Source organism: Macaca fascicularis, chromosome 11 (assembly GCF_037993035.2).
Source record: "Macaca fascicularis isolate 582-1 chromosome 11, T2T-MFA8v1.1".
NCBI classification, from domain to species: domain Eukaryota; kingdom Metazoa; phylum Chordata; class Mammalia; order Primates; family Cercopithecidae; genus Macaca; species Macaca fascicularis.
Genome location: NC_088385.1, coordinates 9,242,979 through 9,257,063, shown reverse-complemented (window position 1 = coordinate 9,257,063; position 14,085 = coordinate 9,242,979). Strand labels below are relative to the sequence as shown.

Here is a 14,085-nt window from a genome sequence, read left to right as displayed (position 1 = left end):
GGTTATTGGCAGAATTCATTTCCTCGGACCCGCTTGGCAAGGGCCCAGCTTTTTGCTTCCTTGCCTACAGGGCCCCCTCAAACGTCCTTTCTCAGCACAGCATCTCCCTCCTGCAGCGCCTGCAGGCGGAACCTCTCTCTCTAGTGTGCGAAGGTGATGCACTGTGACAGTGACATCCCATTGCTTTTGCCAGGCTCTGTGGGTTAGAAGCCAGTCACCGGTTTTGCTCGTACCCAAGGTCAGGAAGACTATGTAAGGGCATAGGTCATTGGGGGGTCAGTCACTTTAGGGTGTGGCTGCCACCATTGAACTTGGTGAGACTTTAAGGGTTGGTAGGAGCTGGCCAGGTACAGGGGTGAGGGTGTGTCAGGCAGGGGTGAGGGCATGGAGGGGGATGCAGAGGCCTGCACCCTGGAATGTCCTTTCACTCCCTGAGGTTTTGTTCTCCTGATCCCTGAGTACATCCCAGAACACGGTGGGGCCCTAGCAGGGGAGATGTAGGGAAGCATGTGTTCTTCATCCGGGGACCTTGTTAGGCAAATCAGATTAGGGGCCAGGCTTTCAGTGGTGGGTGCAAGTGTGGCAGTGATGAGTGTGCAGGTGTGTGTGGGAAGAGCGATGGGGATGGGGTCAGCCCCAGCCACCATGAAGACCTTAACTGTGCATCCACCCATCCCAGCAGCCTCCCTGACAGAGTGCCTTCAGGGTGCAGGTCCTGTTTTGCACATGGAAGTGAATCAGAGTGGGACACTGCCTTGCCTTAGAGAGGTTACACTTCTTCTCCTTCTTCTTCTTCTTTTTTTTTTTTTTTTAAATTTGCGACAGTCTCACTCTGTTGCCCAGGCTGGAGTGTAGTGGTGTGACCTTGGCTCACTGCAACCTCTGCCTCCCAGGTTCAAGTAATTTTCCTGCCTCAGCCTCCTGGGTAGGGTAGCTGGGATGATAGGCATGCATTACCATGCCTGGCTAATTGTTGTATTTTAGTTTCACCATATTGGCCAGGCTGGTCCCAGTCTCCTGGCCTCAAGCGATCTGCCCGCCTCAGCCTCCCAAAGTGCTGTGATTACAGGTGTAAGCCACCACACTGGGCGAGAGGTCACACTTCATGCCGAATGGGAGGCAGCCACTCAGACAGCACCCCAGCTGGTGCTGGGAGTGAGGGGTGCTCAGCGTCCTAGGAAGGCAGAGGGCTGCTGAGAGGTTCGGGGAGGAAGGACTGAAGGAGGATTTGAGATTTTTCACCTGAGCAGGTGGGTGGATGGAGGGGCTGTTTACAGAGAATCACAAGAATGTGGATGAGCAGGTTAGGGTACTAATAAAGCACTCTGTTTTGGCCCGCAGAAAATTGGAGATGCTTCCCTGTGTCCAGCTGGGGCTTTGGGAAAGGTCAGGGCTGGGCATCTGACTGGGATGGATGTCTGGCAGGCAGCAGAGCATGTGGATGGTTTGTGAAGCCCGGAAGGGCAAGAGATTTCCTGTAGCAGTGCCCACTGCAAATGGAAGGGCATTTGACCTGAGCCCAGACATATACAAGTTGGGCAGAGAAAGGGGTGGGTCCCCGGCACCCACAGAGGAGCCGCTATAGAGGTACAGGAAAACCAAGGGTGTGGGGTCACATGATGCAGGAAGCTCAAATAAGATGAGGAAAGAGGTCTTAAAAACGATCAGGGCTGGGGACAGTGGATCATGCCTGTAATCCCAACACTTTGGGAGGCTCAGACAAGAGGATAGCTTGAGGCCAGGAGTTTGAGACCAGCCTGGGCAACATAGAGAGACCCCATTTCTATAAACAAATAAATATCATTGGTACTTGGCATTTCAGGCAGGGAACAGCAAACACATGAAAGCTCTGAGGCAGGAAAGGGAAGTGATTAGTGCTCGCTCCTCGTTCCTTTATCAGACCTTAAAGAGATGCAGAGACATTTCAGGTACTCCTTGGCCGAGCTCCTTCAGGGAAGGCCTAAGTTCGCTTCTACTTCCCATCTATTAATTTTCTTTTTTTTTGGAGACAGAGTCTCACTCTGTCGCCCAGGCTGGAGTGCACGCAGTGGCACAATCTCAGCTCACTGCAACTTCCACCTCCCGGGTTCAAACGATTCTCCTCCCTCAGCCTCCCCAGTAGCTGGGACCACAGGTACGTGCCACCACGATGGGCTAAGTTTTTGTCTTTTTAGTAGAGACGGGGTTTCATCTTGTTGGCCAGGCTGGTTTCGAACTCCTGGCCTCAAGTGATCCACCTGCCTCGGCCCCACAAAGTGCTGAGATTACAGGCGCGAGTAACCGTGCCCGGCCCTACTTCACTCCTAACGCCCACCATACGTGCTTCCAAATGTTTGCTGAATGACAAGGTGAACGAGTGAATGGGACTAGGTGACTTTGGGCAGCAGGCAATCCTATTCCTTGGACCTCAGTTTCCCTTTTTGTAAAGCAAGCCTGTATCTCGCTCTCTGCCCTAAAAGCCTGAGTTCTGGGCTTGAGATGAGCGCGTCCCGTAGAGCAGACTCCAAGTAGACGTTGAGCTGGGTCTTCTAGAAGGCCAGAATCCGGCCAGCTCTAGGGTCCGGTCCTCCCGAGGGACCCCGCACGCCCAGTCCCAGCGCCGCCCCCTCCCAACTTCCCTTTGTTCCCCAGGCCCCGCCCTCTCCGCGCAGCTCGCTCCCCATTGGCCGGGGGGCGGACCCTGGGCGCCCGGCTCCACTGGGGGCGGGGCGGCGGTCGGGGCCGTGTGGCCTGCGCTGTGTGTGTGTCCCCGCGGCAGCCCAGCGCCAGCTGCAGCTCAGTGATCCCAGCCGGATCCTGAGCGGGGAACACGGGCTGAAGCGGAGGCTGCGGCCCCGCCCCGGGGCTTCATTGTTGAGGGTGCCGCGGCTCTGTCGGCTGCTCAGCTGCCCTCCAGTCGGCCCAGGCGCCGCAGCTAGGAGCGAGCGCTGCGAGGCGGCGGCCTGAGGTGAGACGGCGCGACCGGCGACCGGGTCTCCGGACCGGGCGGGGGTCTCTGCCCCTGGCGTGGCGGCTTCGAGCTGGGCTCCTTAGGGTCCGGGGTCGGGATCCGGGGTCCGTGCGCCTGGGCTTTGTCTCGGCCTCTGGTGCCACCGGGGGCTTCGCGCCTCCTGCGACACCGCGTGGGCCCGCGCGGTGGTCCCGGTCGCCCTGCGGGTGGGGGCCGGTCCCCACTGCTCCCCGGCTCCCCGCGTCTGCCGCGGAGGGGACTGCATGGACCCGGGCGCTGACTTCTGCCCGGTCCCCCCGCGGCGTGGCTGGTCCCCGTGTGCGGCAGAGGGCGTCCTGCGAGGACCCACTCGTGGGGCGGGTCCGGGTCACCGCGAGTGGGAGACTCCGTCGCCCTCCCCGCCCTCCCTCGCAGCGAGACTGCTTGGCTATCACCGAAGGGACTGCGCGGACCCTCGAACGAGGGAGTCCGTGACTCTGGGTGGGGGCTCTTTCCCGGCCCGCATGACGGCTTCCTGAGTGTTTTGTCACCTATATAGGTGGCTGCGTGGACCCGCGCGCGTGGGTCCTGGCCGCCCTGCTAGTGGGGCTGTGCGCCGCCCCGTGGCTCGTCTGGGTCGACCCCACCTGGGACGCGGGTGTAGTGGTTGTCTGTGTCCTGGGGGCGCTGTTGGTCGGGGCGCACTGCCCCCAACCCGTGATTTATCCTCTCACTTGCCGGGCGGGAGGAAGCGAGAGGCGCGCGCCCGAAGCTGTCGCGCAGCGGCCGCACAAACCTCTGCCCTGGCTGGCGCGTCCGGGGGGCGGGGCGAGGGGCTGTCACCGCGTCCCACCGCCGCGCTTCCAGCTCTGGCCCCGGGCTGAGCTCTGATTGGAGGAAGCAGGGCCCTTCTGCCTGGCGCTTCTTGATTTCTTCCGTTAGTAATGGGAAGAAAAAAAAATCTGGAAAGCCAGATTAAACTTTGTAGCTCTCAGCGCCTGGAGAGTGGAAGAAACTCTCCCAAAAATTTGGCGGGCCGGAAAATGCGTTTCAAGCAGGAGCATCCACACGCAGGGAATGAGGCCAAGGCAGTTACAGCTAGAGGTCAGATTTATGAGGAGAGAGCCAGGGTGAGGTCCATGGGTGGGGAGACTCCGACCTCAGCTTGATGGGAAGACCTGATGCTGCCCCTCAGACGCTGTATTTCTCAGCCACCAAAGAAAGTGGAATCACTCCTTAGTGAATGCTTTCATCAAACTTTTGAAAAACCTGTAATGTCCCAGGAAGCAAAATCAAACTAGACAGTTTCCCCCTTTTAAGAGTGTTAAAAGTCCCGGAGACAAACAGCAGAAGGTTCAAGGAGTCCAAATACTCAACCTGAAGTTCTTTCTGAACAAGAGATGGTGTATAAATAACAGGCATACAAGAGAAAACTGAACTAATCACCGCAGCTGTGGCTCCTAGCCCTGTAGCGTGTCATGCAGACCCTTTTGCCTTCTCTGCCCTCCACTGTCCCAGACCCCAACACTACGCGCACCTCCAGTCATCAGCTCCTGCGGACCCATTGCTATGAACTCTGTTTCGGTGGCTCCCTTCTCTCTGAAGTTTTGCTTGTTCTCCTGAAGTCCTGGTCTTTAAGAGCTTATGATCTGCAGGGACAGATTGGCTTTGGGGAGTACATAGTTAACTGTAGCACAGCTTGAAAAATGCTCTGATAGAGGTGGGCAGGCAGTTTGTACATGCGGGTAAATGCGAGGTCCTTTTTCAATACCATGAATCCAAGTATTCATGCTATTTTAAATCTGCAATTCTTTGACTCTCCAGAGGGCTTTTAGATTAATTTTTTTTTTCTATTAGTTCCTAGTGTTTGTTGCATAGTTCGGAGTACTTGATTAAAACTTACCAGGTCTGCCGGGCGCTGTGGCTCACGCCTGTAATCCCAGGACTTTGGGAGGTCTAGGCAGGCGGATCACTTGAGGTCAGGAGCTCGAGACCAACCTGGCCAACATGATGAAACCCTGTCTCTACTAAAAATACAAAAATTACTTGGGCGTGGTGGTGGGCGCCTGTAATCGCAGCTACTCAGGAGGCTGAGGCAGGAAATAGCTTGAACCCAGGAGGCGGAGGTTGCAGTGAGTTGAAATGGCTCCACCGCACTCCAGCCTGGGCCACAGAGTGAGACTTCGTCTCAAAACCAAAACAAAAACAATGTACTGGGTCTACCTCCGGCTCTGGAATTTTCCTGGAAGGCCTTCTCTTCTGGGCTTCATTTTTCTTACTTTTGAGGATGGTAAACTACATAAGTTCCAAGAATCTTTGCCCTACACCTTTAATTCTTTCAAGCAAATATAGCAGAGAAAAATTCTCTTCCCGGCAATGGTGTAAGTAATGGAGGCCTTTGAAAATGTGGATTCTAAAATGGAAATTCTTTTTCTTCTTCCCCTTTTTTTCCTTTTAAACGAGTTTAGTTACATGAGTATATACTTTATCTCGGAGTTAAGGACAAGTATCTATGATGAAAGCTTAAGCAGCTTTTTGGCAATATCTTGCATATTCTTCACAATTGTGTTTTATGTGCAGCATCTTCACTCTATCCAGTTGGTTTGTTTTTTTCTCATTAATGGAGTTGTTGAGCTCAGAACTTTTCAGGAGCAGTTTGTTGACCTTTTAAGTGTCATGTGAAATATGTTCTAATTTAACATTTTATTTGGTTGAGTAAAATGGGAATAAATGGAAATTTGAGAGTGCCTTGAGTAGATGTACTTGGCTTTGTGTAATGGTTTGAAGCATAGTTTAAAATTACCACTTGTGGCCGAGTGTGGTGGCTCACACCTGTAATCCCAACACTTTGGGAGGGCAAGGCAGGCAGATCACGAGGTTAGAAGATGGAGACCATCCTGGCTAACACGGTGAGACCCCATCTCCACTAAAAATACAAAAAACTTACTCTAGTTCTTTTGAGCAGAGGATTTGGTTTCGATATGTGGCCCTATTAAAGCTTTTGTTAAGTCCAAATACTTTCTGAACTTCAGTTCCCTTACCTATAAAATGGAGTTAGTTGTTAATAATATCTATTCTGCCTAACTCAGGAGATTGTTTTGAGGATCAAATGAAATCATGAATGTAATGGAATTTTGTAAATTTTAAATGAAATATTGTATTACCTAAGATAAAAACAAAACAAAACAAAACAAAAACACTGTATTTAAGAATGGAATGAATCTGGGTTTTCCTTTGAAATCCCAAGTGTTTAATGTACAGAGAAGTTTTAATGTGTCTGTTGGGGAGCTTCATTAGGATTGTTTTCTATCTTTAATTGGCCAGTATTGTTTTATATTTTAGCACTTTTGGGGAACATCAAAATTTGTGTTTCAGGTATCATTAATATTTTACAAAGTTATTGAATGTGCATGATTTAGTCTTTAACAATCTCTTCAATTATTTACATTCCCACGTAAAAAATGAAGTAATGAACGTCCATGTAAATAACATTCCCATGCTTTAATGAAGCATAATTTCTTCACATTGCAGTTTCTAAGTGCCCTGTCTTGAGGTTGGGAAAGCTGAAGGGCAGTCAGAGGTCAAGGTCAGCAAAACATCACCTTTGACATTTGAAATCCAGCAGCAGGTATCACAGTGAACCCCATTCCAGCATCCAGGAAGTTTCTCTGCACTGTCTGTCCTCCAGCCACCTCAGAATCTGTGTCTGCAGTGTTGGTCCTGCTTTCCTCTCTCCTCTGCCTTTTCTTTCTCTTCACCTACTTCTACCGAGTGCCTCTGATGTCCCAGACAGTGGCAGTGGGAGTACAAAGGCTAATAAACCCGGCCCTGGTCCTCAGAGAATTGATGTTTTCTGTGCAGATATTAAGTGACACTGTCATACATAGTGTTGACAAACATTGATACAGATTTCCTGTGAAGTGCAGAAGCACCATCCTAGAAGCAGAGATGCAGAGGCAGCCCTGGTGACTCACACATGGAGAGCTGGAGTTCTTGTTCTAGTGGGATCAACTGACCTGGACATCATTTCAGTGCAGCGGAGTGAGTGCTGGGATGGGCTCCCTCGGGGCATCTGGGGCTGGGTTTGTCTGGTGTTTAGTCTCCTGCATGGTACTTAGAGTTTATCAGTAAGATGAGCATTGGGAGGTTTCTAAGTGAAAGGAAAGGCAATCACTGACCTGAAACCTAAAATCTGTAGGTGTTCTGGGCCATTTATAATTCACTGAATCTGTTTTGTCAGAACAAGTCTATCATCTATTGTTTTGGATGGAGTGTGGCCAGCCTTGCCTTGCGATGTAAGGAAATCAAGAAACGCTTGTCAAGTGTCAACACTGTGCCAGACACTCTTCTAGGGGATTCCACGTAAATCACTGTATTCATTTCTGTTGCTGCTTTACCACATTTCCACAAATTTAGTGGCTTAAAACAATCGAAATTGTATCATCTCACAGTTCTGTGGGGCAGAAGTCTGACGTGGGTGTCACTGGGCAAAAATCACCACGTGGGCTGGGCTGCATTCCTCACTATAGAACTGTTTCCAAGTGCTTTTGGCCAAATATAGTTCCTTGTGGTTGCAGGACTGAGGTGTCTGTTCCCTTGCTGGCCATCTGTTGGGAGCTGCCCTCAGCTCCTGAGGCCTCTATCTGGTCTTTGCATGTGGTCTCATCAGCTCAGGACTAGCTAGGCCAGGGACCTGGTCAGGCTCTCCAGTTCCCGTGTGTGCATTTCTCTTCTTCCACTCGGAGAAAGTTCTATGCCCTATTTAAAAAAAGTTTTTTGAGATGGAGTCTTGCACTGTTGCCCAGGCTGAAGTGCGGTGGCATGATCTCAGCTCACTGCAACTTCTACCTCCCGGGTTTAAGTGATTCTCCTGCTTCAGTCTCCTGAGTAGCTGGGACTACAGGTGCCCGCCATGACGCCCGACTAATTTTTGTATTTTTAGTAGAGATGGGGTTTCACCATTTTAGCCAGGATGGTCTCCATCTCTTGATCTCGTGATCCACCCGCCTTAGTCTCCCAAAGTGTGGCGATTACAGGCGTGAGCCACCGTGGCTGGCCAGTTCTATGCTCTTAGAGGCTCATGGGATTAGATTGGACCTCCCTGGATAGCCCAGGATACTCCTTCTAAGGCCTGTGGCAAAGCTCTTTTGCTGTGTGACATAGTCACAGGTCTAGGGGGTTGGAATCTCCCACCACAGTTACCGATCCACTTACTACAGCAGCCTGGGAGGTGCTTTTCATTGCCTCTGGTTAAGAGATACCAATTTTTTTTTTTTTTTTTTTTTTTTTTGCAAATTGGCAGGAACGTGAAGATCCCTCTTTTTTTTTTTCTGAGACGGAGTCTCATTCTCTTGCCCGGGCTGGAGTGCAGTGGCACGATCTTGGCTCACCACAACTTCCACCTCCCGGGTTCAAGCAGTTCTCCTGCCTCAGTCTCCTGAGTAGCTGGGACTACAGGCACGAGCCACCAAGCTCGGCTAATTTTTGTATTTTTAGTAGAGACGGGGTTTCACTTGGTTGGCCAAGCTGGTCACAAACTCCTTACCTCATGATCCGCCTACCTTGGCCTCCCAAAGTGCTGGGATTACAGGCGTGAGCCACCGCACCCAGCCAGGAAGATCCTTCTTAAATGAAAAAACCATTCCTCTGACTTGATGTGAGGCTGTTGGTGAGATTCATAGCAGTGGAGAGAGGTCCATCAGAAACGGAGCTAAACTTTGTGTTTTGGAGTATTTTGATGGCCTGCTCTGATTATGTAAGTTTTGCTAAGAAGTCATTAGAGTAATTCCTCTACTGGAAGAAACACCCATATGGGGAATTTGGGACCTTGCCTTTTCAAGTTTTACACAAAGGACTCTTCATGGGCGAAAAGTACATGATTCCAGGTCCATTTCTAGAATGCAAATAGCTGCATCAACCCAACAGCGATTCACATTCTTGAGTTTGAGAGAATCTGATTGTTTCAAGGCTGAAGCCAAAAGCCCAATAAACAATGTTTGCACCTTTATTCATAGTTAGGAATTAGGTGCATCCCGTGGTCAAGAAAACAACTGATGGTCACCAAGTAGTTTAAAACCAAGCAGGACCTCATTTTATCATGTGGGTGTTTTTGATTTTTTTAACTAAGTTTTTATTTTCCTATGCAATAAATGACAAGCTCTGACTTGAAATACATTTCCTTTAATAAACCAGAATCTAGGGCCAGGCGCGGTGGCTCACGCCTGTAATCCCAGACTTTGGTAGGCCAAGGAGGGCAGATCACGAGGTCAGGAGATTGAGACCATCCTGGCTATGGTGAAACCCTGCCTCTACTAAAAATACAAAAAATTAGCCGGGCGAGGTGGCGGGCGCCTGTAGTCCCAGCTACTCCGGAGGCTGAGGGAGGAGAATGCATGGGAGGCGGAGCTTGCAGTGAGTTGAGATCAGGCCTCTGCACTCCAGCTTGGACGACAGAGTGAGACTCTGTCTCAAAAAAAAGAAAAACAACAAAGAAAAGGAAAAAAAAAAAAAAGAGAAACCAGAATCTATAATCCTAAGGTTTTTAACCTGGCTTTCAGAAATTTATGAAGTCCCCAAAATCCTGTGCAACAATTTTGTGTATATGCATCCATGTGTGTTTATGGGGAGACTATTTATAGCTCTCCATACATTTTCAAAGTGGTTGGATTCCAAAAAATTTTAGATACACCACTTGGGCCTGGTGTGGTGGCTCACATCTGTAATCCCAGCACTTAGGGAGGCTGAGGCAGTAGGATCCACTGAGGTCAGGAGTTTAAGACCAGCAACATAGCGAGACTTCCACCTCTACCAAAAAAAAAAAAAGTGCTGGGCATGGTGGTGCACACTTGTGGTTCTAGCTGCTCAGGAAGTTGATCACCTGATCCCAATAATTTGAGGCTGTAGTAAGTTAGAATTGCACCATGGCACTCCAGCCTGGGCAACAGAGCAAGGCCCTCTCTCAAACAAAAACAAAAAACCGTATCACTTAATATACTATTGTTGTTGGTCAAGTATCAGATTTTGTTTAAACATTAAATTCTCTCTCTCTCTTTTTTTTTTGAGACGGAGTCTCGCTCTGTCACCCAGGCTGGAGTGCAGTGGCGTGGTCTCAGCTCATTGCAAGCTCTGCCTCCCAGGTTCACACCATTCACCTGCCTTAGCCTCCTGAGTAGCTGGGACTACAGGCGCCCGCCACCACGTCCGCCTAATATTTGGTATTTTTAGTAGAGACGAGGTTTCACCGTGTTAGCCAGGATGGTCTCCATCTCCTGACTTCGTGATCCGCCCACCTTGGCTTCCCAAAGTGCTGGGATTACAGGTAAATACTCATTTTTAGCAAAGGTGTACAGGCATACAGCTCTAAGAATCAGAAATTAACAAGGCTTAGAACAAAACCCAGCAATCCCCTACCTTACCCTTCTTCACCCTGATCCCTGCTCCTTGGAGGTTACTATGTTTATGTTTTAGCTGGTGCTTCTAGATTGTGTGAAAGACAGGGAAATGTCCTACTGTGGAAGACAAGGATTCAGGTTGCTTACCCTCCCCCCTGCTCCTGTTGCCCAGGTTTTTTTTTTTTTTTTTTTTTTTTTTTGAGGCGGAGTCTCGCTCTGTCTCCCAGGCTGGAGTGCAGTGGCGGGATCTCAGCTCACTGCAAGCTCCGCCTCCCGGGTTTACGCCATTCTCCTGCCTCAGCCTCCCAAGTAGCTGGGACTACAGGAGCCCGCCACGTCGCCCGGCTAGTTTTTTGTATTTTTTAGTAGAGACGGGGTTTCACCGTGTTAGCCAGGATGGTCTCGATCTCCTGACCTCGTGATCTGCCCGTCTCAGCCTCCCAAAGTGCTGGGATTACAGGCTTGAGCCACCGCGCCCGGCGCCCACGTTTTTCTCCCCCATCCTCTCAGTATAATTATTGTGGTAGTGAGGCCAAGCATGGTGGCTTGTGACTTATCCCAGATTTTTGGGAGGCCGAGGCAGGAAGATCACTTGAGGCCAGGTGTTGAAGGCCAGCCTGGCCAACACAGTGAAACCCCGTCTCTACTAAAAAATACAAAAATTAGTCAGTTGTAGTGTCGCACACCTGTAGTCCCAGCTACTCAGGAGGGTGAGGCACAAGAATTGCTTGAACCTGGGAGGTGGAGGTTGCAGTGAGCTGAGATTGCACCACTGTACTCCAACCTGGGCAACAGAGGTAGACTCTCTCAAAAAAAAAAAATTATTGTGATGTGGGCTACATAGTACAATAGTGTATGTATTTAGTATTCTTCCCGGTTTTTGGCCCAGAGCTTCTAAAACCCTTGTAATTTCCTGAGTGATAGGAACATCATTGGTTATAATATTTGGTCTTAGGTTTCAATACCTGACACAAGAGCTTCTAAGACTTTTGGAATCTCTGGGGTGTTAGGAGTGTCTTTTGTATGATGAGATGACAGGTGGCTTCGGGCCCCTGGACAGGTTCAGGATTAGGGCTGGTTGCCAGAAAGATGAGTCATGAGTAAAGCGTTGGACATATCAGCCCCACCCCTACCTCTGGGAGGGGAGACGAGACAGGCTGGAGATTGAGCTAGTCACGAGTAGCCAATGACTTAATCATGTCTATGTTATGAAAACTCCATAAAACCCTCTAAATATTGGGTTTGGAGAGCTTCTGGTTTGGTGAACTCATTTGGTGCTGGGAAGGTGGCACTTCCAGGGACGGCGGCACTTCCAGGGACGGCATGGGAGCCCCGACCTCTCTGCCCCGTGGTGTGCCCTGTGCGTCTCTTACATTTGGCTGTTCCTGTGTTCTCTTCTTTGTAATAAACCAGTAAGAGTAAGTAAGTGCCAAGCACTTTGCGTCTGTCACCTCCCTTAACTTTTTCAGCAACACTGTGTGGCAGATAATGTCCTCATTTTGCCAGTGACAAAATGAGATTGATGCATTGAGTAACTTGCTCAAGGTCACATAATAAGTGGAATTGAAGCTCTGACTCCAAAGCCTGTGCTTTTAACCAGCAAGCTGCATACGCGGCCTCTTTATTTGTTAGGAGTTTTGGTGTCTCTAGGGCCTGACACCAAGTTGACCGTTGTGGCCTAGAGCTGTTATAACGGAGCTTTTAGCGGCCCTGCTGAGAACAGAGCCAGCACCTCCGGATTGGCAGGGCAGGGGCTGTTCCTGCTGGGAGCTGCAGGCCACTCCCTGTGGCCCTTGGGTGATCTTCCTCATCCACTCCCTCCCTCCTTCAGTAGTTCCTGAGTGCCACCTCTGTGTGGAGGAGAAGGAGGCAGCCTTCCAGGCCAGGTGGGGCCTGCAGGTACACACAGGGAGAGGCAGCTGTGCACTGAGCTGGCTGTAGGCTGGGACAGTGTGGCTCCAGAGGTGACGATAGAATGCTCTGGGACTGCAGAGAGAACACATGCTTGTGAAAGGGAGGAAGGGGGCGGGTATTGCAGAGGAGATGTACTTGAGTTGGACTTTGAGGGAGGAGTTGGATTTCCAAAGTGGAACCGAGCAGCTGAGGCTTTCTCAGCAGCTGAAGATTACAGCCAGCCAGCCTCAAATGCTCAGCTTTTCCTGAATTCTCTTTTTTAGTATAGTGCAGTAAGTTTTCAACAGAGATAAAGCAGTCACCTCCATGTCATTCATGTTCTGCGAATCCTGTGTGTAGTTTTCGATGCTTAGCAGATGGGGGCAGCCTGGGCCATAAGAGAAGAGCCTGTGTGTCCTCCTGTTTGGACATCAGTCAGGTGTGGCACAGGGCAGTGATCACTGCCTGCCCCTGAGGAACTCAGTTGTACTTTTATGTGAAGAGGACAAAGAAAGCTGTTGTACAGGGGGCAGGAGACATTTCACCTGCAAAGCAAGGCACAAAATACATAGTCTGTGCCCTGCATGAGAAACCTAGCAGAACTGTGTGCTGATTCCCACCCCTGCCTCCCCTCCTGAGAGGGAACCGTCCCTTGTACCATGGTGGAAGGCATTTCTGAAGCCTCTGCGATCGGAGTGATCTGTTACTTGCCCACTGAACCTTCGGGGCAGCAACCAGGTGGTGTGGCTGAAACACAGGCTTTGGCCAGACCTGGTTGGGCATGTTGGTTCTGCCACTGATTGTGAATTACAGAACCTTGGAGAAGTCATTGTCTTTCTCTGTGCCTCTCATGTAAGATGGGGAACACTGTGGCCATTGCAGAAAAGCAGATAGGTGGAGCGAGTATGAAGTGCTTTGTGTGTGTGTGTCATACGGTGAATGAAATGGCACTGATTGACATTATTGATAGTAATAACAGGTTTAATTCAGGAATAAAACTGGTAAAGTAGGCCAGGTGCGGTGACTCAGGCCTGTAATCCCAGCACTTTGGGAGGCAGAGGCGGGTGGATCACGAGGTCAGGAGTTTGAGACCAGCCTGGCCAATATGGTGAAACCCCATCTTTACTAAAAATACAAAAATTAGCTGGGTGTGGTGGTACGCCTGTAGTCCCAGCTACTTGGGAGGCTGAAGCAGGAGAATTGTTTGAACCCGGGAGGCAGAGGTTGCAATGAGCTGAGATGGCATCACTGCACTCCAGCCTGGGCGACAGAGTGAAACTCCGTCTCAAAAAAAAAAAAAAAAAACCTGGTAAAGTATTTGACCCAGCCTGGGTAGGTGTGGTAGAGCCGAATGAAAGCTTAGGAAAAGATGACTTGAGAACTAGCCCAGCAGAAGAATCAGGCGGGATGTGTTGTTACTGAGTAAGTGAAATTTGCACCTGCTTTCTCCCAGGCCTGGTTGAGTTGTGTACAACAGAGAGCTCAGGTGTTGGGGGCAGTTGACCGGTTGAAGAATGCATTGCTATTATGTGAGGAACATTGGGCTTTGAAAAAGCAGAACTGGATCCACGTTCTTGCCTGGTAACTCTAACTATCATCTAGTTTGTAAAGGGGAATGCAGTTCTCTGAAAAATTCTTGTGACAGTGGGGAAAGGATTGGGGTGTCTGCATTGGTGTGTGTAATATAGGTCAGATGAAAGAGCATTTAGGCTGGAGGGAGACTTTTCATCTCTCTAACTTTACTTTCACAGAACAATTCCATCATGATTTGAAGATTTTTGAGTCAAAACTACAGTGTTCTGCTATGTGTTTCGGGGCAAATTTATACATACAATTGGCTTAAATATTTCAGATGATACAAGAATATATGTG

At 49.8% G+C, this 14,085-nt stretch overlaps 1 protein-coding gene across 3 annotated transcripts in view; it reads left to right on the top strand.

Annotated features, from left to right (window-relative positions):
- The first annotated feature begins 2,737 nt into the window (after positions 1-2,737).
- The window catches only part of LOC123571602 (SH3 domain and tetratricopeptide repeat-containing protein 1-like), a 44,534-nt gene continuing 33,186 nt past the window's right edge, over positions 2,738-14,085 (top strand). For all 3 annotated transcript variants that reach the window (XM_074005868.1, XM_074005869.1, XM_074005870.1), the window contains exon 1: positions 2,738-2,947. The gene's annotated coding sequence lies outside the window, so the exon portion shown is untranslated. The remainder of the gene's footprint in view (positions 2,948-14,085) is intronic.